At 35.5% G+C, this 26,239-nt stretch overlaps 4 long non-coding RNA genes across 5 annotated transcripts; 3 read left to right on the forward strand and 1 right to left on the reverse strand.

Annotated features, from left to right (window-relative positions):
- The first annotated feature begins 217 nt into the window (after positions 1-217).
- Positions 218-2,009, forward strand: LOC116403176. Its single transcript, XR_004215778.1, has 3 exons — positions 218-1,022; positions 1,140-1,186; positions 1,950-2,009. It is a non-coding gene; the product is annotated as an uncharacterized LOC116403176 (long non-coding RNA).
- Positions 2,010-11,409: 9,400 nt separating this feature from the next.
- Positions 11,410-13,096, forward strand: LOC116403234. Of its 2 annotated transcripts, XR_004215886.1 has the most exons (3): positions 11,410-12,121; positions 12,201-12,247; positions 13,068-13,096. It is a non-coding gene; the product is annotated as an uncharacterized LOC116403234 (long non-coding RNA). The 2 variants fall into 2 exon arrangements; XR_004215885.1 differs by lacking the exon at positions 13,068-13,096 and having other exon boundaries at positions 11,411-12,121; positions 12,201-12,405.
- A 4,651-nt stretch (positions 13,097-17,747) lies between these two features.
- On the forward strand, positions 17,748-18,820 carry LOC116403212. Its single transcript, XR_004215864.1, has 2 exons — positions 17,748-18,129; positions 18,216-18,820. It is a non-coding gene; the product is annotated as an uncharacterized LOC116403212 (long non-coding RNA).
- A 4,364-nt stretch (positions 18,821-23,184) lies between these two features.
- On the reverse strand, positions 23,185-26,092 carry LOC116403272. The gene is made up of 3 exons (XR_004215945.1): positions 25,702-26,092; positions 25,008-25,259; positions 23,185-23,755 (listed from the first exon to the last, which is right to left on the reverse strand). It is a non-coding gene; the product is annotated as an uncharacterized LOC116403272 (long non-coding RNA).
- Positions 26,093-26,239: the final 147 nt, after the last annotated feature.

Consider the following 26,239-nt stretch of genomic DNA (forward strand, 5'->3'; position numbering starts at 1 on the left):
ACAATGCCATTGTAAAGACCAAAGGTAAAAATATATATGTATATATATATATATATATATATATATATATATATATATATATATATATATATATATATATATATATATATATATATATATATATATTTTATTTTTATATATTATATATATTTTTCATATATTAATTTAAATAAAAAGAAAAGAAAAAGAAAAATTCTATTATATATTTTTTTTTTCTTTTTTCTTTTTCTTTTTCTTTTCTCTTTTTTTCTCTCTCTCTCTCTTCTTCTTCCGCCGTGCGCCGCAACCCCACAGTTTCCTTCTCCTCTTCTCTTCCGTTCGCAGCAGCCGCAACCCCACAGCTTCCTTCTTCTCTTCTCCTCTCCGTTCCGTCCAGATCTGCACCGCAAGACCTTCAGCCGCTGCAACCGTCGGCCAGTTCGCGAGGCAGCCGTACGCGTCACCTTGCGGCCGCCGTCCAGATCTGCACCGCAAGACCTTCCGCCGCTGCAGCCGTTGCTCTTCCGCCGCTGCCCGGTTCAGATTTGCGTCGCCGTGCACAGCCTCACCGCCACCCTCTCTTTCTCCTTCGGATCGAAACCGCCGCGCCCGTCCACCTGTAACTGCCGTTGCTCTTCCGCCGCTGCCCAGCCGTCTCAGCCGGTTCTGTCTCCGTCGAAGCCACGGTCCTGCAACCGTCTCCGCCGGTTCTGTCTCCGTCGAAGCCAAGGCCGCCGCGTGAACCAGTAACCGCCACGCTCCCCGCTGACAACCGCCGCTCCACCTGCTATCGACGTCGGCCGACTAGTTGCTGTAACCATTCAGATTTGCTGTAACCGTTCAGATTCGCGGTCTGTTCGCGACGGTCTCCATCCGTGAAGATCAGCTGCCACGTCCCCTTTGGCCGACCGCTGACCGACCCACACTTAGGATTTTGTTGCGAGTTCGACAGTCGTGCGTTGAGGTGTTGGGAGTAACGTTAGGCTCCCTTACATTCACAACCACATTGTGAATTATTGAAGGTTCAGTTCGCCATTATATCGGTGAGTTGAAAGTAATTGAATTTTGTGTTGTTATGCTTAGGATTGTTTTGAGGACCTTATGGATTAAGGAGCTTCCCTAACTTTAAGGTAAGGGATTTTTTGTGTTGTTATGCTTAGGATTGTTTTGAGGACGTTATGGATTAAGGAGCTTCCCTAACTTTAAGGTAAGGGATTTTCTACTGGACTCACTTATGACTGTGAATTGTATTTGTTAAATGTATACTGTGGATTGACTGAAAATATATATGCAATTGAAGTACACTTGACGTCGAATGTATATCGTGATTGTCATGGAATATATATATATAAGTGTGTGTATGTGGACAGGACAAAGATTGTAAATTGTGTTTGTATGAGATGCAGATGTGAACTTATGATTCTCGTTTAGATTGGGTGTACGTTACGCTAAAGTATGATTGTGTGCTGGTGAACTGATGGGTGTATGGTGAACTGATGGGTGTATTGACGATTGGGTGTACGTTACGCTAAAATATGATTGTGTGCTGGTGAACTGATGGGTGTATGGTGAACTGATGGGTGTATTGACTGTATAGTTGATTGACTGACGTATTAGTATATTATTGAGAAAGAATTTTGTGTTTTGAAGTAACTGAAAGATGGATTGAATGGAATGAGGGGAAAATTGTTAGATTGTATTGGGATGTGTACCTTTTAGGTGTCCTACGGGATCACCAATTTTTTGTGCACCTTCGGGAGCATTAGACTGATATGTGTTTCTGCAGAACACTAGACTGATATGTACGTCCCTCAGGGCACGCCCGAGATGTGTATCCTACGGGATCACAAGACTGCGACTGTACAGGGTGTCCCAATATAACGTTAACAATTTATTTTCCCCTGACGGGACCAGTAGAGGGTCTCTTACTGAGTATTTAAGTATTCACCCTTCTTATGTTTAATTTTCAGGCAAAGGTAATAAAGGCGGCAAACCGGCGAGGGGCAGGAAGGAAGCGTGATGCCATAGGAAACGTGTAATTGCTTCCGCTTATGGGTTTTGTGAGATTTAAGATTGATTTGAAATTTGGTTTATAAATGTTTATTTTATTTTTAAATTGCTTTTTTATGTATTGTTTTTTTATGTTTTCTTGAATGTTTCAAATTCAGGCCTGACTTGAAGATGTTTTTAAATTGCTTACGTTTCGTTTTATATTAATCAAAGTTTTTTGTTTGTTAAAAATTAACGATCTTGACTTACTTAGAAAAGTTGGGTCGGTTCTGATGAGTTTGAATGTCAAAGATGTTATAGAAATTGGGTTGCCAATTTTCCATGTTGAATTACACTATTTTGGTTGTAATATTAGTTTAAAGAATTTCATAAGTTTTAGTTTTTGTGTGTTTTCTCCTTTAAGGATGGAAGAATATAATTACATTGCAATTTTGGAGGTAGGAATTTGAAACGGCACATTAGCCCTATTAACTGAAGTCGAACCCTTAAACAAAAAAAAAATTACCTTTAGCCAATAATATAAGCATTGTTTTTTTTTTCTTTTGGAAAAACATTTTTTCTTACGAGTTCAATAGGTGAACCTGTTAGGAGAATTCTAACTACTTTATGTCTTATTAATTGAAGAGTGTCTTAACCTATTCAACTACATGCATATATAGGTTGGTAACTTTTGAGTTATATGTGTTAAAGGCTTACAAGTTTTTTAGTTTGTCACATAAGGAGAATTCAAATTGCTTATTTCTTAATTGACGAATGTCATCTTAACCTATTCAATTGCATGACAAAAGTTTGACACAACTATTGAGTTATGTTAAAACTAACAAGTTCTTCAGTTTGTTCGACATGCGATATATGGCACTGTAGCAATTTAAATTTGAGTTTTTCATGCTTGTATAAATATTTGTAAAGAATATTATCATCTTTGAGTTAAGGTAAGATATTTTGTTCTAATTGGACAGACCATATTGAGTGTAAGCTTATATTTTAAAGTATTTTTATTACCATTTCCACACAATTTGCTGTCTTTTCAATTTTTTTTAGGGAGGATTGAACTTCAAACCTAACATAGATACTATACCAATTTAAAATATGTTCATTTTGACATAGAAGGACTTATTAGAAGAAGGGAGAAGGGTGCAGGAGAGCAGACTCTTCTTTTCAACTCCTTTGTAGGTTTTAATTATTGGATAATTATTACTAGTAATAATAATTAAGTATTTAGCAACGTTTAAGAAAACGGCAAATACAACAAAATCTATGATAGACTTATATCGCTAGGTAAACTTTAATTCTTATTGATATTTTTTGACATAACCTTTGAAAAATCAAGAGCGGTGATTTCCTATCTTTTTGGTAATCTTTGACATAAACATAGTCCTCTTTTTCTACACAATACTACCAAAAGATACGACTCTATCAAAGATATGTGGAATGCTGAAAATTTGAAATGGGACCTTTTTCGAGAAGACCATGAGAGAAGTGTATAGACACATTTGTGGAATGAGATCAAAATCATCCTCAATTCCCCCTTGCTTGATCATGGCTAGGATCCTTCCTATTTGGAGCTTGAATACCAATGGTAGCATCATGATTGCCTCCATTAAAAGGCTTTACATAACAGTAATCAAGCCGATCTTAACAATTCTAGCGAGCAAATTTATCAAAATCTTTGGAAGTCGATCATCCCTTAAAAATGCAAATTCTTTATTTGGTCTCTCTTTCATGAATGAATGTATCAACACAACTGAACATTTACAAAGGAGACTTCCATCGTGGAGCTTGAAACCATCCTTGTGTGTTATGTGCAAAACCGCCTATGAAGACAGAAATCATCTTTTATCTCTTGTCCACTTGTAAATGGTATATGGTAAAATGTTGGTGTTCTGTTTAACCATTCCTTCATTTTTTAGAACATTGTCTCCCTTTGCAAATATATGTGCAGATCAAAGGTGAAAACAAATAAGCAAATTATTATCTTCAACACAGTAGTTATCGCCCTTTGATCCATATGGAATGAAAGAAATAAGAGGATTTTCAATGATTTAGAAAGATCCCCTTGTGATTTAGGAAGATATTCAAGCTCTTACGAGTTTTTGGACCAATCGTTCTCCTCTGTTCAGAAACTACTCGATCAGTAGCATTGCTTTAAATTTAAATGCTTTTTAATTCTGACTTGTGAGTCTCTTGGACTTCTCTCTAGCACTTTTTGTACTTTTTCAACTTCTCGTACTTTTCTCTCTTATATATTAATGAAGCAGAAATAACAAGGGTGCTAAGGAGGTGTCCACCTAGTGGAGATGTCTTGGTGCATCCGACTCGTCGTATATCATTTTTTTTAAAAAAAGATAGTCGACTATTTTTGTTATATTTGTAAATTTTATAAAATGTTGCTATATAGTTAATTATTTTGAATCTAATTGATAGTCTCAATTTTGCTTTAGATAACCTACCCTGTGGGACAATGCATGGTTACGTTGATACATCGTGCACTAACCTAACGCAAATGCATGCCTTTAATTTCCAACGCATGTTTGTAGTGAACATGTGACTTTTATTTAGCTTAGTAACCAACAAAGTATTGGATGTCCAAACCTCACTATTTTTTCAATGTTACAAAAAAATAATGATAAGAACAAACAAACTAACATAAAGGTATGTACGTAGCTTATTTTAAAACGTATCAAATACTTTTGTTCAACTTGAGAAAATATTAGGTTTAACTTATTCTCCGTCCCTTTACGATTGATGATTCTTCCATAATTGTTAAATAAGAACGTCGATGTGAAAGTAGACAATATTTTATTTAACAAGTGCAAGTAAATTCTTTCTTTTACATTGAAGAATTATAGGGTCTTAATCCTATATAGTTGCCAGGAGGATCATAGTTGCATACAACGAACTGGGACTTCCCTTTACAAGCCACTCTTGCACATCCAAGATGCACGGAGGTTCGCCACACCACCTGAGTATAGTGTCCACAGTCGCCTCCCTTGCATGAGTTTGATGCATAGTCGTATAAATGCTTTTCTCCCACCCACATCTTTACGCCATCCGCACCGGTGAACTCGGGGTAGTAGCCTACCGCTGTGAATTGTATGTGTTAAATGTATACCGTAGATTGACTGAAAATATATATGAATACATATGAATTGAAGTAGACTTGACGTCGAATGTATATCGTGATTGTCATGGAATATATATATAAATGTGTGTATGTGGACAGGACGAAGATTGTAAATTGTGTTTGTATGAGACGCAGATGTGAACTTGTGATTTTCGTTTAGATTGGGTGTACGTTACGTTAAAGTATGACTGTGTGCTGATGAACTGAGGGGTGTGTTGACTGTATAGTTTGATTGACTGACGTATTAGTATATTATTGACAGACATATGACTAAAGTAAAATAAGTTGACTGTTAGGACGTTGAGAGAAAGAATCTTGTGTTTTGAAGTAACTGAAAGATGGATTGAATGGAATGAGGGGGAAATTGTTAGCTTGTATTGGGATGTGTACCTTGTAGGTGTCCCACGGGATCACCAATTTATTGTGCACCTTCGGGAGCATTAGACTGATATGTGTTTCTGCAGAACACTAGACTGATATGTACGCCCCTCGGGGCGTTAGACTGAGATGTGTATCCTACGGGATCACATGACTGCGACTGTACAGGGTGTCCCAATAGAACGTTAACAATTTATTTTCTCCTGACGGGACCAGTAGAGGGTCTCTTACTGAGTATTTAAGTACTCACCCTTCTTATGTTTAATTTTCAGGCAAAGGTAATAAAGGCGGCAAACCGGCGAGGGGCAGAAAGGAAGCGTGATGCCATAGGAAACGTGTATTTGCTTTCGCTTATGGGTTTTGTGAGATTTAAGATTGATTTGAAATTTAGTTTATAAACATTTATTTTAAATAGTATTGTTTTTATGTTTTCTTGAATGTTAAAAAATCAGGCCTGACTTAAAGATGTTTTTAAATTGCTTACGTTTCGTTTTATATTAATCAAAATCTTTTATTTGTTAAAAATTAACGATCTCGACTTACTTAGAAAAGTTGGGTCGTTACAGCCCCTTTTTCTCTTTTCTTCCTCTTTCGTTCGACGTCGACGGTCAGACCAAGCCGAAAACGAAAACCCATCCCTCTTTTCTCCTTCGGATCGAAACCGCCGCGCCCATCCGCTTGTAACTGCCGTGCCTCTCCGCTCACAACCGTCGTGCCTCCCTCAGAAAGCAAATAGTCGTCCAGATCTGCATCGCCGAGCCGTCCAGGTCCTCGCCGCCGCTCGTGCTTCACCCTTGCAATTCGCAGTAACTCAGATCCGTCGCTGCAACCGTCGGCCGGTTCGTGAAGCTCCGCCGCGCAACCTCTGTCTCTGTTGAAGCCAAGCCCAACCGCCGCCCATTCCTTTCTCCTCTGTTTTTTGCACTGCCGCGCGACTCTCTAACCGCGTCTGTCTTCACCTCCGTGAAGCCGTCGACGCATACATCTCGTGAAGCCCGGTCGCTGCGTCAGATCGTCGATCGATTTTGAGGCAGCGCGCACGTCTTCCTTCCAGCCGCAATTCACAACCGACGTACACTCTAATCTGTTTGTACGATCTTCATTGTTAGGTTCGATCGTCGCTGCCGCCGTTTTTGTTGTCAGTTCTCTGATAAGTAAAATTGATAGTTTCTGATTGATGGATTGTTAAGATAAAATATCAAATGAAACGTTTGGTTGATACTGTTTTGAAGGTGTTGGAAGTGCCATTGGGTCCCTCATGTTCATAACTGAAATCGTGAATTTTGGAGTTTTGCTGGCCAATACTTCGTATCTTTCGTGGAATATAGTTGTTCAAGAAGTTGAGCAACCTTGAAGTAAGGGATTTTATTTTTATACTAGACTCACCTACGCTTTTGAATTGTGATGTTTGTATGGTCATCTCATCCGAGTAAAGATATTGAGATGATATATATATATACACGTATGGATGTAGATTTGGTGTTGAATGTATACTGTGGATTCACTGAAAATATATATATACACATGGACTGAAGTAGACTTAATGTTGAATGCATATTGTGATTGTCTTGGAATATATATATGTGTGTGGATGTAGACAAGACGAAAATTGTAGATTGTGTTTGTATGAGATGCGGATGTGAACTTGTGATTGTCGTTTAGACTGGGTGTACATTACACTAAAGTATCACTGTGTGCTGGTGAACTGAGGAGTGTTATGACTGTATAGTTTGATTGACTGACTTATTAGTATGTTATTGACAGACATTTGACTAAACTGAGATAAGTTGACTGTTAGAACGTTGAGTGAAAGAACTTTATATTTTGAAGTAACTGAAAGATGGTTCGAATGGATTGAGAGGAAAAATTGTTAGTTTTTATTGGGATGTGTGCCTTGTAGGTGTCCCACAAAATCACTAATTATTCTGGACCTTCGGGAGCATTAGACTGATATGTGTTTCTGCAGAACACTAGAATGAAATGTACGTCCCTCGGGGCGTTAGACTGAAATGTGCATCCTACGGGATCACAAGACTGCAACTGTACAGGGTGTCACAATAGAATGTTAACAATTTATTTTTCCCCTGACGGGACCAGTGGAGGGTCTCTTACTGAGTATTTTTTTTTATACTCACCCTTCTTATGTTTAATTTTCAGGCAAAGGTAATAAAGGTGGCAAACCGGCGAGGGGCAGGAAGGAAGCGTGATTGCCATAGAAAATGTGTTATTTTGCTTCCGCTTATTGTTTCTTTAAAGGTTTAAAAATGTTGTATTGAAACTTAGCTTACAAACTTTTATTTGTAAATAGTATTTTTTAACTTTTTTTTTTTATTTGAAAATCAGGTCTGACTTAAAGTTGTTTTTCAATTGGCTTACATTTCATTTTGTATCAACCAAAGTCTTTTGTCAAAAATTAATGACCTCGACTTACCTAGAAAAGTTGGGTCGTTACAGTAAGCTTATATTTTAAAGCATTTTTATTACCATTTCCACACAATTTGCTGTCTTTTCATTTTTTTTTTTTAGGGAGGATTGAACTTCAAACCTAACATAGATACTATACCAATTTAAAATATGTTCATTTTGACATAGAAGGACTTATTAGAAGAAGGGAGAAGGGTGGAGGAGAGCAGACTCCTTCTTTTCAACTCCTTTGTATATAATCTAGTTCTACACATTAATGATGGTTTTAATTATTGGATAATTATTACTAGTAATAATAATGAAATATATAGCAACGTTTAAGAAAACGGCAAATACAACAAAATCTATGATAGACTTATATCGCTAAGTAGACTTTATTTCTTATTGATATTTTTTGACATAGTCTTTGAAAAATCAAGAGCGGTGATTTCCTATCTTTTTGGTATAGTCTTTGACATAAACATAGTCCTCTTTTTCTACCCAATACTACTAAAAGATAAGACTCTATCAAAGATATGTGGAATGCTGAAAATTTGAAATGGGACCTTTTTCCAAGAAGACCGTGAGAGAAGTGTGTAGACACATTTGTGGAATGAGATCAAAATCATCCTCAATTCCCCCTTGCTTGATCATGGCTAGGATCCTTCCTATTTGGAGCTTGAATACCAATGGTAGCTTCATGATTGCCTCCATTAAAAGGCTTTACATAACAGTAATCAAGCCGATCTTAACAATTCAAACGAGCAAATTTATCAAAATCTTTGGAAGTCGATCATCCCCCAAAAATGCAAATTCTTTATTTGGTCTCTCTTTCATGAATGTATCAACACAACTGAACATTTACAAAGGAGACTTCCATCGTGGAGCTTGAAACCATCCTTGTGTGTTATGTGCAAAACCGCCGATGAAGACAAAAATCATCTTTTATCTCTTGTCCACTTGTAAATGGTATATGGAAAAATGTTGGTGTTCTGTTTAACCATTCCTTCATTTTTTAGAACACTGTCTCCCTTTGCAAATACATGTGCAGATCAAAGGTGAAAACAAATAAGCAAATTATTATATTCAACACAGTAGTTATCACCCTTTGATCCATATGGAACGAAAGAAATAAGAGGATTTTCAATGATTTAGAAAGATCCCCTTGTGATTTAGGAAGATATTCAAGCTCTTACCAGTTTTTGGACCAATCGTTCTCCTCTGTTTAGAAACTACTCGATCAGTAGCATTGCTTTAAATTTAAATGTTTTTTAATTCTGACTTGTGAGTCTCTTCGACTTCTCTCTAGCACCTTTTGTACTTTTTCGACTTCTCGTACTTTTCTCTCTTATATATTAATGAAGCAGAAATAACAAGGGTGCTAAGGAGGTGTCCACCTAGTGGAGATGTTTTGGTGCATCTGACTCATCGTATATCGTTTTTTTTTAAAAAGATAGTCGACTATTTTTGTTATATTTGTAAATTTTTTAAAATGTTGCTATATACTTAATTATTATGAATCTAATTGATAGTCTCAATTTTATTTAGATAACCTACCTTCAATTTTATTTAGATAACCTACCCCGTGGGGCAATGCATGGTTACGTTGATACATCGTGCACTAACCTAACGCAAATGCAGACCTTTAATTTCCAACGCATGTTTGTAGTGAACATGTGACTTTTTTTAGCTTAGTAACCAACAAAGTATTGGATGTCCAAACCTCACTATTTTTTCAACGTTACAAAAAAATAATGATAAGAACAAACAAACTAACATAAAGGTATGTACATAGCTTATGTTAAAACGTATCAAATACTTTTGTTCAACTTGAGAAAGTATTAGGTTTAACTTATTCTCCATCCCTTTACGATAGATGATTCTTCCATAATTGTTAAATAAGTACGTCGATGTGAAAGTAGACAATATTTTATTTAACAAGTGCAAGTAAATTCTTTCTTTTACATTGAAGAATTATAGGGTCTTAATCCTATATAGTTGCCCGGAGGATCATAATTGCATACAACGAACTGGGACTTCCCTTTACAAGCCACTCTTGCACATCCAAGATGCACGGAGGTTCGCCACACCACCTGAGTATAGTGTCCACAGTCGCCTCCCTTGCATGAGTTTGATGCATAGTCATATAAATGCTTTTCTCCCACCCACATCTTTACGCCATCCGCACCGGTGAACTCGGGGTAGTAGCCTACCGCTATGTTTTCACCGTATGGTCCCGTAGAGTGAACCAAGGCGCAATCATTTATCCTTTTGTTGGCGTAGGATTGAGCGTAGGCAGCTACAGTGTTGTTCCATGTCATTGGACCGACGCCGATTGCCGACCGAGCTTTGTTGTGTAGGGAAATGTAGTCTTGAGGGGAGTTTTGGGCATGTGCTAGGAAGAAGAGGAACATGAAAGTGGGAATGAAAATTGCCATTGGAGGGTTTTGACTTTGAGTTTTCATTTTGATATGTTAGAAAATGAAGAGAAAGATGATTTTTATAGAGATGAAGATCAATTAAATATGGAATGTGATGAAGGAGAGGAAGAAATGTATTTGAAACTGTCTGTATTTTTGCTTCTTTGTTGACCTCTATTTATTAACCTCTATTTCTTTCCTTTTCATTTTGTTTTAATTTGTTACATTAATATACAACTAAGGACTAAAAATGCTATGCATCTGATGAGTTAGAATGTCAAACATGTTAATTACACGTTATTTTTGGTTGAAATATTAGTTCAATGAATTGCATAAGTTTTAGTTTTTGTGTGTTTTCCCCTTTAAGGATGGAAAAATATAATAACATTGCAATTTTGGAGCTAGGAATTTGAACTGCATTCACCCTTAACTGAAGTTGAATCCTTACCCACGTGTTGAACTAAACAAAAAAAATTATCTTTAACCAATAAAATAAAACTTTGTTTTTTTTATTCAAAAATAGTTTTTCTTACGAGTTCATCGTGTGAATGTGAGGAGAATTTAAACTACTTTATCTCTTAATTGAAGAGTGTCTTATAACCTATTCAATTACATGTCTGTCGGCAACTATTGAGTTATATGTGTTAAGACTAACAAGTTTTTTAGTTTGTCACTTGAAGAGAATTCGAACCACTTATTTCTTAATTGTAGTGTGTCTTAACCCTATTCATTTGTATGCCTAAGTTAAACAACTATTGGAAAATGTTAAGAATAACAAGTTTTTTAGTTTGTTTAAACGTGCGATGACGTAACAATTTAAATTTTAGTTTTTCATGCATTTGCATAAACATTCGAAAAGAAAATTCTTATGTTGAGTTAAGGTAAGATTTTTTTTGAATTGGATAGATCATATTGGGTAATGTAACGCCCCAAAGATGTATATATATATATATATATATATATATATATATTAAATAAAAGAAAAGAAAATGAAAATTTTAAATATATATATATATATATATATATTTTTTTTTTTATTTATTTATTTATTTTATATATTTATTTTATATTTTTTTAATATATTTATTTTATTATATTTTTACATTTTTATAAAAGAAAAGAAAAAGAAAACTTTTTTTTTCCCTTTTCTTCTTCCGCCCAGCGCCGCGACCCTCCCTTCCGTTCTCCATCTCCGTTTGCGAAGCAGCCTTGCAGCAGCCGCCGCGTAACTTTTCGTCCAGATTTGCGTCGCCGTGCCCAGTCCTAACCGCCGCTGCAACCGTCTCCGCGCCATTGCTCTGTCTCCGTCGAAGCCAAGGCCGCCGCGTGAACCAGTAACCGCCACGCCCTCCGCTCACAACCGTCGTCCAGATCTGCATCGCCGAGCCGTCCAGGTCCTCGCCGTCGCTCGTGCTTCATCCTTGCAGTTCGTAGTAACCCAGATTCGTCGCTGCAACCGTCGGCCGGTTCGTGAAGCCCTGCCGCGCAACCTCTGTTTCCAGCCGCCGCCCATTCCGTTCTCCTCTGTTTTTTGCACTGCCGCGCGACTCTCCGACCGCGTCTGTCTTCACCTCCGTGAAGTCGTCGACGCATACATCTTGTGAAGCCCGGTCGCCGCGTCAGATCGTCGATCGATTTTGAGGCAGCCGCCGCCACGTCTCCTTTGGTTGACCGCTGACCGACCCACACTTAGGATTTTTGCTGCGAGTTCGACAGTCGTGTGTTGAGGTGTTGGGAGTAACGTTGGACTCCCTTAAATTCACAACCAATTTGTGAATTGTTGAGGGTTCAGTTCGCCAATATTTCGGTGAGTTGGAACTTATGTTGAGGAAAGTAAGTGAGATATGTGTTGTGAAAGTAATCGAATTTTGTATTGTTATGCTTAGGATTGTTTCGAGGACGTTAGTTGATTAAGGGCTTCCCTAACTTTGAGGTAAGGGATTTTCTACTAGACTCACTTATGATGGTGAATTGTATGTCTGTATGATTAATGATTGTGAATTGTATGTCTGTATGATTATCTCTGCCTGAGTAAAGATGTTGAGATGATATATATATATATACACATATGGATGTAGATTCGGTGTTGAATGTATACTGTGGATTGACTGAAAATATATATATACATATGAATTGAAGTAGACTTAATGTTGAATGCATATTGTGATTGTCATGGAATATATGTGTGTGGATGTGGACAGGACGAAAATTGTAGATTGTGTTTGTATGAGATGCAGATGTGAACTTGTGATTGTCGTTTAGATTGGGTGTACGTTACGCTAAAGTATGACTGTGTGCTGGTGAACTGAGGGGTGTATTGACTGTATAGTTTGATTGACTGACGTATTAGTATATTATTGACATACATATGACAAAAGTGAGATAAGTTGACTGTTAGGACGTTGAGAGAAAGAACTTTATGTTTTGAAGTAACTGAAAGATGGATTGAATGGAATGAGGGGAAAATTGTTAGCTTTTATTGGGATGTGTGCCTTGTAGGTGTCCCACGGGATCACCAATTTATTCTGCACCTTCGGGAGCATTAGACTGATAGGTGTTTCTGCAGAACACTAGACTAATATGTACGTCCCTCGGGGCGTTAGACTGAGATGTGCATCCTACGGGATCACAAGACTGCGATTGTACAGGGTGTCCCAATAGAATATTAACAATTTATTTTCCCCTGACGGGACCAGTAGATGGTTTTTTACTGAGTATTGTTATACTCACCCTTCTTATGTTTAAATTTTCAGGCAAAGGAAATAAAGGTGGCAAACCGGCGAGGGGCAGGAAGGAAGCGTGATTGCCATAGGAAACGTGTCATTTTGCTTCCGCTTATGGTTTCTTTTGAGGTTTAAGATTACTAAAACTTAGTTTACAAACTTTTATTTGTAAATAGTGTTATTTTTAAGTTTTTTTGAATATTTGAAAATCATGCCTGATATAAATTTGTTTTTCAATTGACTTACGTTTCATTTTGTATCAACCAAAGTCTTTTGTTAAAAATTAATGACATCGACTTACCTAGAAAAGTTGGGTCGTTACAGTAATCTTGTTATATTTTCATTTTTGTTATTTAAGTATTTTTATTATCATTTCCAAACATGGTGTTTTTTTCTTTTTTTAGAGGAGAATTGAGTAATTATAATTGAGGGTAATTTTGAAAATAGTAATCAATTATATATTAACATTTAAATTTTTTTATAAATATAGTAAAATTGTTATAGACTTATCTATTTACTTCTATCATTTGATAAGATTTATTGATTTGGTTATATTTTCAATTTTTTTAAAACAATGTTACTATCTACTTAATTATTATGTTTGTAACTATCTCATAATTATTTTTATAATGATCTATGAAAATCTAAGTCTAAAATATTGAAAAAGATTACAATAAAACTCTTCCGATACGAGTAAATTAAATTCTTTAATTTAATTTTGAAAAAAAAATAAACAAACAAAATTCTTAAAGCTACTTTTTCCTTTTACGTTTTTTTTAGAAAAAAAAGTAACTCCGGGTTGGGAATTTGAATTTTGAAAACACAAAGCGAAAAAACATTTATAGGTAAAAAACTAAGTTTATAAGCTTAAATTTACAAGAAAATAAAAAGATCAAATGATTATCAACCATATCCATAATAGAGAACTTGTGAACCTAAAACTTTAGAATGTGTTTTCAAAGATCTCAAGCGTTTAATCACCAATCACCCTCGACCTAAATCATCAACATGATTATCATATGGAACTTTTATCCAAATCCAAATTTAAACTAATTTAATATTTTTCTCATTGTAAGTAACTTTCCGAAATCATCCTTAAAAAACCTAATAATCAAGAAGAGAATTGATTTGCAAAAAGGGAAGAATCATTATCTTCCTCAATCCTATAAAGTTCCAATAGATATGTTCCAAGAGAACTTTTAACAGATAAAAAATCATACTAACGTCGAATGTTGTATGAACAAGTCGTTCCTTGTATCAGTGAGTTCCGACAAGCACAAGTGCATACAATAGTCGTGCTTCTTTCCACCAGCTGAGGCAGGATGTGCATCTGCCCTCAACTCACTCATGGGAATTATGTTCAAAATATGGAAACTAGTTCCATTGAGAGCCTTGAAAAGATGCTCATTTACAAGTCGAGCCTCGACATTGGTTCTGTTATTCGTAAGCAAGAACAGATTCTCCGCTTGGAAAGAAAAACTTAACTTTTAGACAACTCACTTCATTAATAAAAAGTAACGGAAGAGGGCAAAATAATAAATTTAAGGCTAAATTATAAAAGTACCATTAAACTCACCCATTCATATCAAATGCAACATAATAATATTTTCTTGTACATCTTGTAAAATTTCAAAACTATCGCTTAAAGTATAAGTTCTATACAATTTTGAATGTATAGTGGGACCTGGAAGAGTATGGTCGTAACCTACACGGTGTGGTAATCCAAATTTTGTTCTCAATCACCACCACATCACTTCAAGTCTCAATTTTTTTTGATAACCTACACGGTGTGGCAATGCATGATTATATTGATACATCGTGCATCAACCCAACGCAAACGCGGGCCTTTTTCCAACACATGTTTGTAGTGAATAGATGGATATACGAAACATTTTTTTAGCTCAGTAACCAATAAAGTATTGGAGTCCCGAACCTCTAACTATATTTTTAATGTTATAAAAAATTAATAAGAAGAACAAACAAACTAGCATAAATGTATGTACGTAGCTTATGTTAAAACGTATCAAATATTTTTTTTTCAACTTGAGAAAACATTAGGTTTAACTTATTCTTCATCCATTTACGATTGATGATTCTTCCATAATCGCTAAATAAAAACATCGATGTGAAAATAGACAATATATTTTATTTAACAGGTGATCGAGTGGATTGCCCACCGAGTAACTTATATCTTTTTACATTGAAGAATTATAGGGTCTTAATCCTATATAGTTGCCAGGAGGATCATAGTTGCATATAACGAATTGGGACTTCCCTTTACAAGCCACTCTTGCACATCCAAGATGCATGGAGGTTCGCCACACCACCTGAGTATAGTGTCCACAGTCGCCACCCTTGCATGAGTTTGATGCATAGTCGTATAAATGCTTTTCTCCCACTCACATCTTTACGCCATCCGCACCGGTGAACTCGGGGTAGTAGCCTACCGTTAGGTTTTCACCGTATGGTCCCGTAGAGTGAACCAAGGTGCAGTCATTTATCCTTTTGTTGGCGTAGGATTGAGCGTAGGCAGCTACGGTGTTGTTCCATGTCATTGGACCGACGCCGACTGCCGCACGAGCTTTGTTGTGTAGGGAAATGTAGTCTTGAGGGGAGTTTTGGGCAAGAAAATTGCCATTAGAGGGTTTTGACTTTGAGTCCTCATTTTGATATGTTAGGGAATGAAAGAGAATCATGATTTTTTTTTTTATAGAGAATGAAGAATTAAATATGGAATGTGATGAAGGAGATGGAGAAATATATTTGAAAACGTCTGTATTTTTGCTTTTTGTTGACCTCTCTATTTATTTCCTTTTTATTTCTGTTTTAATTTGTTACATTAATATATAACTAAAAGGACTAACAATGCCATGCATCTGATGAGCTTGAATGTCAAAGATGTTATAGAAATTGGACTGCCAATTTTCCATGTTGAATTACTCTATTTTGGTTCTAATATTAGTTCAAAGAATTTCATAAGTTTTAGTTTTTGTGTGTTTTCCCCTTTAAGGATGGAAGAATATAATTACATTGCAATTTTGGAGGTAGGAATTTGAAATGGCACATTAGCCCTATTAACTGAAGTCGAACCCTTAAACAAAAAAAAAAATACCTTTAGCCAATAATATAAGCATTGTTTTTTTTTTTTCGAAAAACAGTTTTTCTTACGAGTTCAATAGGTGGACCTCTTAGGAGAATTCTAACTACTTTATGTCTTATTAATTGAAGAGTGTCTTAACCTATTCAACTACATGCATATATAGGTTGGTAACTTTTGAGTTATATGTGTTAAAGGCTTACAAGTTTTTTAGTTTGTCACATAAGGAGAATTCAAATCGCTTATTTCTTAATTGAAGAATGTCATCTTAACCTATTCAATTGCATGACAAAAGTTTGACAAATATTGAGTTATGTTAAAACTAACAAGTTCTTTAGTTTGTTCGACATGCGATATATATATCGCTGTAGCAATTTAAATTTGAGTTTTTCATGCTTGTATAAATATTTGTAAAGAATATTATCATCTTTGAGTTAAGGTAAGATATTTTGTTCTAATTGGACAGATCATATTGAGTGTAAGCTTATATTTTAAAGTATTTTTATTACCATTTCCACACAATTTGCTGTCTTTTCATTTTTTTTTAGGGAGGATTGAACTTCAAACCTAACATAGATACTATACCAATTTAAAATATGTTCATTTTGACATAGAAGGACTTATTAGAAGAAGGGAGAAGGGTGCAGGAGAGCAGACTCCTTCTTTTCAACTCCTTTGTATATAATCTAGTTCTACACATTAATGATGGTTTTAATTATTGGATAATTATTACTAGTAATAATAATGAAGTATATAGCAACGTTTAAGAAAACGGCAAATACAACAAAATCTATGATAGACTTATATCGCTAAGTAGACGTTATTTCTTATTGATATTTTTTGACATAGTCTTTGAAAAATCAAGAGCGGTGATTTCCTATCTTTTTGGTATAGTCTTTGACATAAACATAGTCCTCTTTTTCTACACAATACTACCAAAAGATAAGACTCTATCAAAGATATGTGGAATGCTGAAAATTTGAAATGGGACTTTTTTCCGAGAAGACCGTGAGAGAAGTGTGTAGACACATTTGTGGAATGAGATCAAAATCATCCTCAATTCCCCCTTGCTTGATCATGGCTAGGATCCTTCCTATTTGGAGCTTGAATACCAATGGTAGCTTCATGATTGCCTCCATTAAAAAGGCTTTACATAACAGTAATCAAGCCGATCTTAACAATTCAAACGAGCAAATTTATCAAAATCTTTGGAAGTCAATCATCCCCCAAAAATGCAAATTCTTTATTTGGTCTCTCTTTCATGAATAACACAACTGAACATTTACAAAGGAGACTTCCATCGTGGAGCTTGAAATCATCCTTCTAACGCCCCAAACTTGAAGGTAATTTATTTAAGAGAATTATTTCGATTTGTTCAAGATTTTTTTTAAATATGTTGAAAGGGAGAAAGAAGATTTGAAAATGTATTAATATATATATATATATATTTAATTATATTTTTATTATTATATTTATTTTACATTTTATTAAATAAAAGAAAAGAAAATGAAAATTTTAAATATATATATATATATATATATATATATATATATATATATTTTATATATTTTAATATATTTATTTTATATTTTATTATATTTTTACATTTTATTAAATAAAAGAAAAGAAAATGAAAAATCTTTTTTTCTCCCTTTTCTTCTTCCTCCAGCCGCGCAACCATCCGTCCTCTTCTCCTTCCGTTCGCAGCAAGCAGCCGCCGACCATCCCCTTCTTCTCTTCTCCTCTCTGTTCCGCCAGATCGAGCCGAACTCAACCGCAACGTCTGTTTCTTCCTCCGTTCACCGAAGCCGAACCCACTTTCTTTTCTTCTTCAATCCAAAACTGTCGCTGTAACCGTCGGCCGCCGCGTGACCTTCCGCCCAGCGCCGTGTGACCCTCTGTCCAGATCTGCGTCGCCGTGCCCAGTTCTAATCGCCTCTGTCTCCGTCGAAGCCAAGGTCGCCGCTGCGACCGTCTCCGTTCGCGAAGCAAACCGTACGCCTCTATTCTTCTTCCTTCTCTTTTTGTTTTCTTATCCGTTCAGACCTACAGCCGACTGACTATCTTGTTCTCCGTTGAAGTTGAACCTGGCCAAACCCCAAGCTTCATCCGTGCAAGGAAGCCGTCGGTCACCCCCAGTCTAGCCGTGTCTCGCCGTGCGTAGCTCCTCCGGCGTCCGTCGTCCACCGCAGATCTCTGCGTTGCGTTTCTGTGCAGCGTCCAATAAGTACGTGTCGCAAATTTTGTCCGTCGCTCGACACCCTATTTTCCAGCTGCGGGTCCGACGTTCACCTTCATAGTTATTCAAGTCTGTTTAGTATACATCTATTCCATCTATTCGTCATTGCCACTATCTTGTTGTAAATCACAGTTAATGAGAAAATTGTAGTCTCATAATGTTGTTTCTTAACTGCTGTAAGTATCAAGGTGGGATTAATTGATTTGGGGGTTGTTTGATTACAAGGTGATTTTTGGAGAAAGTTTACTGAAGTCTTGAGATTTACAACAAGTTTCGTGAAAATGTTACTTCAAACAATTTGGGTCGGTTCGTTGCACTTTGGTTTGAAAAAGAAGCCCAAGTAAGGTTATAAGGTAAGGGATTTTCTACTGGACTCACCTATGCTTGTGAATTGTCTGACTGACTAAGGATGTTGAGATGATATATATATATACACGTATGGATGTAGATTCGGTGTTGAATGTATACTGTGGATTGACTGAAAATATATATATACATATGGATTGAAGTAGACTTAATGTTGAATGCATATTCTGATTGTCTTGGAATATATATATGTGTGTGTGGATGTGGACAGGACGAAAATTGTAGATTGTGTTTGTGTGAGATGCAGATGTGAACTTGTGATTGTCGTTTAGACTGGGTGTACGTTACGTTAAAGTATGACTGTGTGCCGGTGAACTGAGGGGTGTATTGACTGTATAGTTTGATTGACTGACGTATTAGTACGTTAGTGACAGACATATGACTAAAGTGAGATAAGTTGACTGTTAGAACGTTGAGAGAAAGAACTTTATATTTTGAAGTAAATGAAAGATGGATTGAATGGAATGAGGGGAAAATTGTTAGCTTTTATTGGGATGTATGCCTTGTAGGTGTCCCACGGGATCACCAATTATTCTGCACCTTCGGGATGCATTAGACTGATATGTGTTTCTGTAGAACACTAGACTGAATGTTGTATGAACAAGTCGTTCCATGTATCAGTGAGTTCCGACAAGCACAAGTGCATACAATCGTCGTGCTTCTTTCCACCAGCTGAGGCAGGATGTGCATCTGCCCTCAACTCACTCATGGGAATTATGTTCAAAATATGGAAACTAGTATCATGATTGCCTCCATTAAAAGGCTTTACATAACAATAATCAAGCCGATCTTAACAATTCTAACGAGCAAATTTATCAAAATCTTTGGAAGTCGATCATCCCTCAAAAATGCAAATTCTTTATTTGGTCTCTCTTTCATGAATGAATGTATCAACACAACTGAACATTTACAAAGGAGACTTCCATCGTGGAGCTTGAAACCATCCTTGTGTTATGTGCAAAACCGCCGATGAAGACAGAAATCATCTTTTATCTCTTGTCCACTTGTAAATGGTATATGGAAAAATGTTGGTGTTCTGTTTAACCATTCCTTCATTTTTTAGAACATTGTCTCCCTTTGCAAATATATGTGCAGATCAAAGGTGAAAACAAATAAGCAAATTATTATCTTCAACACAGTAGTTATCACCCTTTGATCCATATGGAATGAAAGAAATAAGAGGATTTTCAATGATTTAGAAAGATCCCCATGTGATTTAGGAAGATATTCAAGCTCTTACGAGTTTTTGGACCAATGGTTCTCCTCTGTTCAGAAACTACTCGATCAGTAGCATTGCTTTAAATTTAAATGCTTTTTAATTCTGACTTGTGAGTCTCTTGGACTTCTCTCTAGCACTTTTCTCTAGCACTTTTTGTACTTTTTCAACTTCTCGTACTTTTATCTCTTATATATTAATGAAGCAGAAATAACAAGGGTGCTAAGGAGGTGTCCACCTAGTGGAGATGTCTTGGTGCATCTGACTCGTCGTATATCATTTTTTTTAAAAAAAGATAGTTGACTATTTTTGTTATAATTGGAAATTTTTTAAAATGTTGCTATATAGTTAATTATTTTGAATCTAATTGATAGTCTCAATTTTGCTTTAGATAACCTACCCTGTGGGACAATGCATGGTTACGTTGATACATCGTGCACTAACCTAACGCAAATGCATGCCTTTAATTTCCAACGCATGTTTGTAGTGAACATGTGACTTTTATTTAGCTTAGTAACCAACAAAGTATTGGATGTCCAAACCTCACTATTTTTTCAACGTTACAAAAAAATAATGATAAGAACAAACAAACTAACATAAAGGTATGTATGTAGCTTATGCTAAAACGTATCAAATACTTTTGTTCAACTTGAGAAAATATTAGGTTTAACTTATTCTCCGTCCCTTTACGATTGATGATTCTTCCATAATTGTTAAATAAGAACGTCGATGTGAAAGTAGACAATATTTTATTTAACAAGTGCAAGTAAATTCTTTCTTTTACATTGAAGAATTATAGGGTCTTAATCCTATATAGTTGCCAGGAGGATTATAGTTGCATACAACGAACTGGGACTTCCCTTTACAAGCCACTCTTGCACATCCAAGATGCACGGAGGTTCGCCACACCACCTGAGTATAGTGTCCACAGTCGCCTCCCTTGCATGAGTTTGATGCATAGTCGTATAAATGCTTTTCTCCCACCCACATCTTTACGCCATCCGCACCGGTGAACTCGGGGTAGTAGCCTACCGCTATGTTTTCACCGTATGGTCCCGTAGAGTGAACCAAGGCGCAGTCATTTATCCTTTTGTTGGCGTAGGATTGAGCGTAGGCAGCTACGGTGTTGTTCCATGTCATTGGACCGACGCCGACTGCCGCCCGAGCTTTGTTGTGTAAGGAAATGTAGTCTTGAGGGAAGTTTTGGGCATGTGCTAGGAAGAAGAGGAACATGAAAGTGGGAATGAAAATTGCCATTGGAGGGTTTTGACTTTGAGTTTTCATTTTGAAATGTTAGAAAATGAAGAGAAAGATGATTTTTATAGAGATGAAGATCAATTAAATATGGAATGTGATGAAGGAGAGGAAGAAATGTATTTGAAACTGTCTGTATTTTTGCTTCTTTGTTGACCTCTATTTATTAACCTCTATTTCTTTCCTTTTCATTTTGTTTTAATTTATTACATTAAGATACAACTAAGGACTAATAATGGTATGCATCTTATGAGTTTGAATGTCAAAGATGTTAATTACACATTATTTTTTGTTGAAATATTAGTTCAATGAATTGCATAAATTTTAGTTTTTGTGTGTTTTCCCCTCTAAGGATGAAAAAATATAATGACATTGCAATTTTGTAGAGGTAGGAATTTGAAGTGCATTCACCTTATTAACTGAAGTTGAACCCTTACCCACGTGTTGAACTAAACAAAAAGAATTATCTTTAACCAATAAAATAAAACTTTGTTTTTCTTATTCAAAAATAGTTTTTCTTACGAGTTCATCGTGTGAATGTGAGGAGAATTTAAACTACTTTATCTCTTAATTGAAGAGTGTGTTATAACCTATTCAACTACATGTATAGGTTGACAACTATTGAGTTATATGTGTTAAGACTAACAAGTTTTTTAGTTTGTCACTTGAAGAGAATTCGAACCACTTATTTCTTAATTGTAGTGTGTCTTAACCCTATTCAATTGTATGCCTAAGTTAAACAACTATTGGATAATGTTAAGACTAACAAGGTTTTTAGTTTGTTCAAACGTGCGATGGCGTAACAATTTAAATTTTAGTTTTTCATGCATTTGTATAAATATTCAAAAAGAAAATTCTTATGTTGAGTTAAGGTAAGATTTTGTTTAAATTGGACATATAATATTGGGTATAATCTTGTTATATTTTCATTTTTGTTATTTAAGTATTTTTATTATCATTTCCAATCATGGTGTTTTTTTCTTTTTTAGGGGAGACTTGAGTAATTATAATTGAGGGTAATTTTAAAAATAATAATCAAGTATATATCAACATTTAAAAAAAATTGTAAATATAGTAAAATCTATAATAGACTTATTTATGGACTTCTATAATTGATAAGATTTAATGATTTGGTTATATTTTAAATTTTTTTAAAAAAAAATGTTACTATATACTTAATTATTATATTTGTAACTATCTCTTAATTATTTTTATAATGATCTATGAAAATCTAAATTAGGGAAAGATTACAATAAAACTCTTCCTATACGAGTAAATTAAATTCTTTAATTTAATTTTGAAAAAAAATAAACAAACAAAATTCTTAAAACTACTTTTTCCTTGGGGAATTATCAAAAATAGAATAATTTGGAAGGATGTAAAGAGTTTTGAGATGAATTTTAAAAAAGATGACTTTTAGGACAAATTAGTTGGAAAAAGTCTATATTACCCTCAAGTTAAAAAATATCCTAAAAATCAATTTATGAATCCTCTCTTCTCTCTTCTCCCTCCGTTTTTTCACTTTCTAAAAATGTTTCATTTTTCTCTCTCATCCCTCCCTCTAGTGTTCCATTTTCCCTCATTTTTCACGAAATTTCCTTTTTCTTCCTTTTCCATTCTTTAATTCGTTTTCTTGAAATTTCTTTATGAAGCTCTTCCCATGGTCTCCTCCCCCGGCCTTTGAAAACCATTTTCTCCATTTTCTCACTTCCAAAAAGAATATTTCATTTTTCTCTCATCTCTCTCCATTTTCATACATTGTGGGATAAATTGGCCTTCCTAATTCTAAGAGCATGAAAATGTTGCTCTCACCTGCATTGTTGTACATTATATAAAAGTTCTGCACACTTTACAATTTTCCAAGATAATGAAATAAAAATTGCATACCAAAAAACAAAAATGGTATTCATTCCATTATATAAAACTATTTATGTACATAGTTTGGAACATATACAATTCCTTCAAAAGTTGGAACTAAAAGTCAATACATGGGATTGTTGGTCCATAATTGAAATGCCAATTGTTTTCTAAAATATGACATGTTTTCTTGACATAATGTAGCTACATCTAAACCAGAAGCTTCATATTCGAAATACTTAATTGTAAATACACCACAATCACTATTGTTGCGTTGAAGTGGAATGGAGTCGACAATGACAAGTGGCCAAGGTTCCTTGTGTGTTGATGATCCGCCTCTCCTAACAAAGAATCCAGTAGCATCGAGCAAATTTGGCACCATCTCTTGAATTGGCTCTAATATGCTTCTCATATCTTCGGCACTCGTCAGCGACGGAAGCGAATCCCATACCTTAACTTGACAACGTACCAAGTCCAAGCATAATAGAATCCAATGATTGCCATGGATATTGAATGGAGAGTAAATGTAATCAACATTCACCCAAGGATCTTGACAGTCTTGTTTTGATCTGACAACATAGTCAACCTGCTTACTAAATGTGATAAACTACTTACTATAGACTGAAAATGATGAGCAGGGTCAATCTTGTACATGGGACCGTTAGTTGATGTCGAAGCCATACTGAAACCTGCATAAAAAAAACTAATTAAATATAATTGCATAAGAGACTTACTAAACATGGATGCACTAGCATCTTGGGACTTCTACTCAAAATTTTGGAAGGTGAGAGATAGGTGCTGATAGGTGCGAGATGCTGGAAAACTTCAAGGCAAAGTTGCTAAGTCTAATAAAATTGCTAACCCTAAAGCCTTAACACCTAGTAGAGTAGCTAAACATGCATTCTAAACGGTTTAGGAAGGTTAACACTCTCATTTTGGGACTTCTACTCAAAATTTTGGAAGGTGAGAGATAGGTGCTGATAGGTGCGAGATGCTGGAAAACTTCAAGGCAAAGTTGTTAAGTCTAATAAAATTGCTAACCCTAAAGCCTTAACACCTAGTAGAGTAGCTAAACATGCATTCTAAACGGTTTAGGAAGGTTAACACTCTCATCTTGGGACTTCTACTCAAAATTTTGGAAGGTGAGAGATAGGTGCTGATAAGTGCGAGATGCTGGAAAACTTCAAGGCAAAGTTGCTAAGTCTAATAAAATTGCTAACCCTAAAGCCTTAACACCTAGTAGAGTAGCTAAACATGCATTCTAAACGGTTTAGGAAGGTTAACACTCTCATCTTGGGACTTCTACTCAAAATTTTGGAAGGTGAGAGATAGGTGCTGATAGGTGCGAGATGCTGGAAAACTTCAAGGCAAAGTTGCTAAGTCTAATAAAATTGCTAACCCTAAAGCCTTAACACCTAGTAGAGTAGCTAAACATGCATTCTAAACGGTTTAGGAAGGTTAACACTCTCATCTTGGGACTTCTACTCAAAATTTTGGAAGGTGAGAGATAGGTGCTGATAGGTGCGAGATGCTGGAAAACTTCAAGGCAAAGTTGCTAAGTCTAATAAAATTGCTAACCCTAAAGCCTTAACACCTAGTAGACTACCTAGACTAGCTAAACATGCATTCTAAAGATTGTATTCTATTGGAACTACATCACTAAAAACATTAACAAAGTAGAGAACAACAATGCAGCTTATGATAATGTCTTTCAACAAATTGCAAAGGAAATGGTCTTTCAACAATGCAGCTTATGATATTCTATTGTACTGGTAGCTTTGCAGAGTTTATATGGGATACCAAATATATGTTCGAATTCAAGTTCTAAACTCCAAGGTATGGTTTTTCTATTATTACAGTACATTGCAAAGGAAATGATGGATACGACACTGCCAACGTAGAGGAGTGGATAAGAAATGGAGAGGTCCGGTGAAAACAAACCTGAAATCGAAATGGATGGAAGTGGAGAAGCGTCCGCCGGAGTTGAAGTCGAAAGTAAAACAGAGACACGTGCAATGTCAGTAGTACGACTCTCCTTGCATTTTGAAGATTAGTGAATATCCCTTCAAGGTCATTAACACAATTCTTTTCTTTTTCCTTCAAAACCTAATGAGAAGTAGATTGATATTTACTCTTCAAACCCTTTGGCATTGATCCGTCTCTTTTCTTCCACCAAAATTATCTTAGCAGCAACTGAAAAAAAAAGAAATCACAATGAAGCACCAACCCTATATATAAAGTCCGTTCAGATTGCAAAACAGAATCTACCCAAAAGGAAAAAAATCATATGGGCTTTCGAAACAAATACATTTCTAATGCTACCATTGAATATTCATCCACTCCCTCTTACTCAGTTCAAAAAATAGGAGACTGAATTGGAAACAAGTAAAATTGTAACCATTATAACGATCATAAAATGATCACAAAATTTCACCTAAGCTAATCCATCCTTACCTAGGTCTCTATTTAAAATTTCGGCAAAATCTTAAACATGTTTTTCTATCATGTACTAATTCACCGTGATATCTGTGTGCCATCATCAAAGATTCGACTCAGTAAGCGATCTTTTGATTCAACCCTAATTCACGTATTAAAAAGGAAGAAAAACAGAAATAAACAAAGAATAGTTACCCACCAAATTGCTGAATATTTGAGTCGAAAATCAGAGGAAAGTTTGGAGGAAGAAGATTAGGGGGTTTAGTTTTTTCCTTAGAGAAGTAACAAGTGTAGCTTTGGCTCTTTGTTCAGATCTTTTAGTTCACACCGGAGGAGCGACGAACGACATCCGAGAAGCGATGATATGCACCGAAGTAGAAGGAGAAGAAAGCGAATGTGTGTGTGTGTGTGTGTTTTTTTTTTTTTTTTTTGCGTTTTGTTTCTGCGTTGAGGAGAAGGAATGGAAGGTAAAATGAATTAAGGGTAATTTAGACAATTCACACATAATTTGTCCTAGAAATCAACTTTTTAAAAATCAATCTCATAAATCTTTTATTCCTCCATTTTTGGCTTATTTTTGGTAATTTCCCTTTTTCCTTTTACGGTTTTTTTAGAAAAAAAAGTAACTCCGAGTCTGGAATTTGAATTTTGAAAACACAAGGCGAAAAAACATTTATAGGTAAAAAACTAAATTTATAAGCTTAAATTTACAGCCATCAAAAACAGAAAAATAAAAA

The sequence above is a fragment of the Cucumis sativus genome, chromosome 4, assembly GCF_000004075.3.
Source record: "Cucumis sativus cultivar 9930 chromosome 4, Cucumber_9930_V3, whole genome shotgun sequence".
Lineage (NCBI taxonomy): Eukaryota > Viridiplantae > Streptophyta > Magnoliopsida > Cucurbitales > Cucurbitaceae > Cucumis > Cucumis sativus.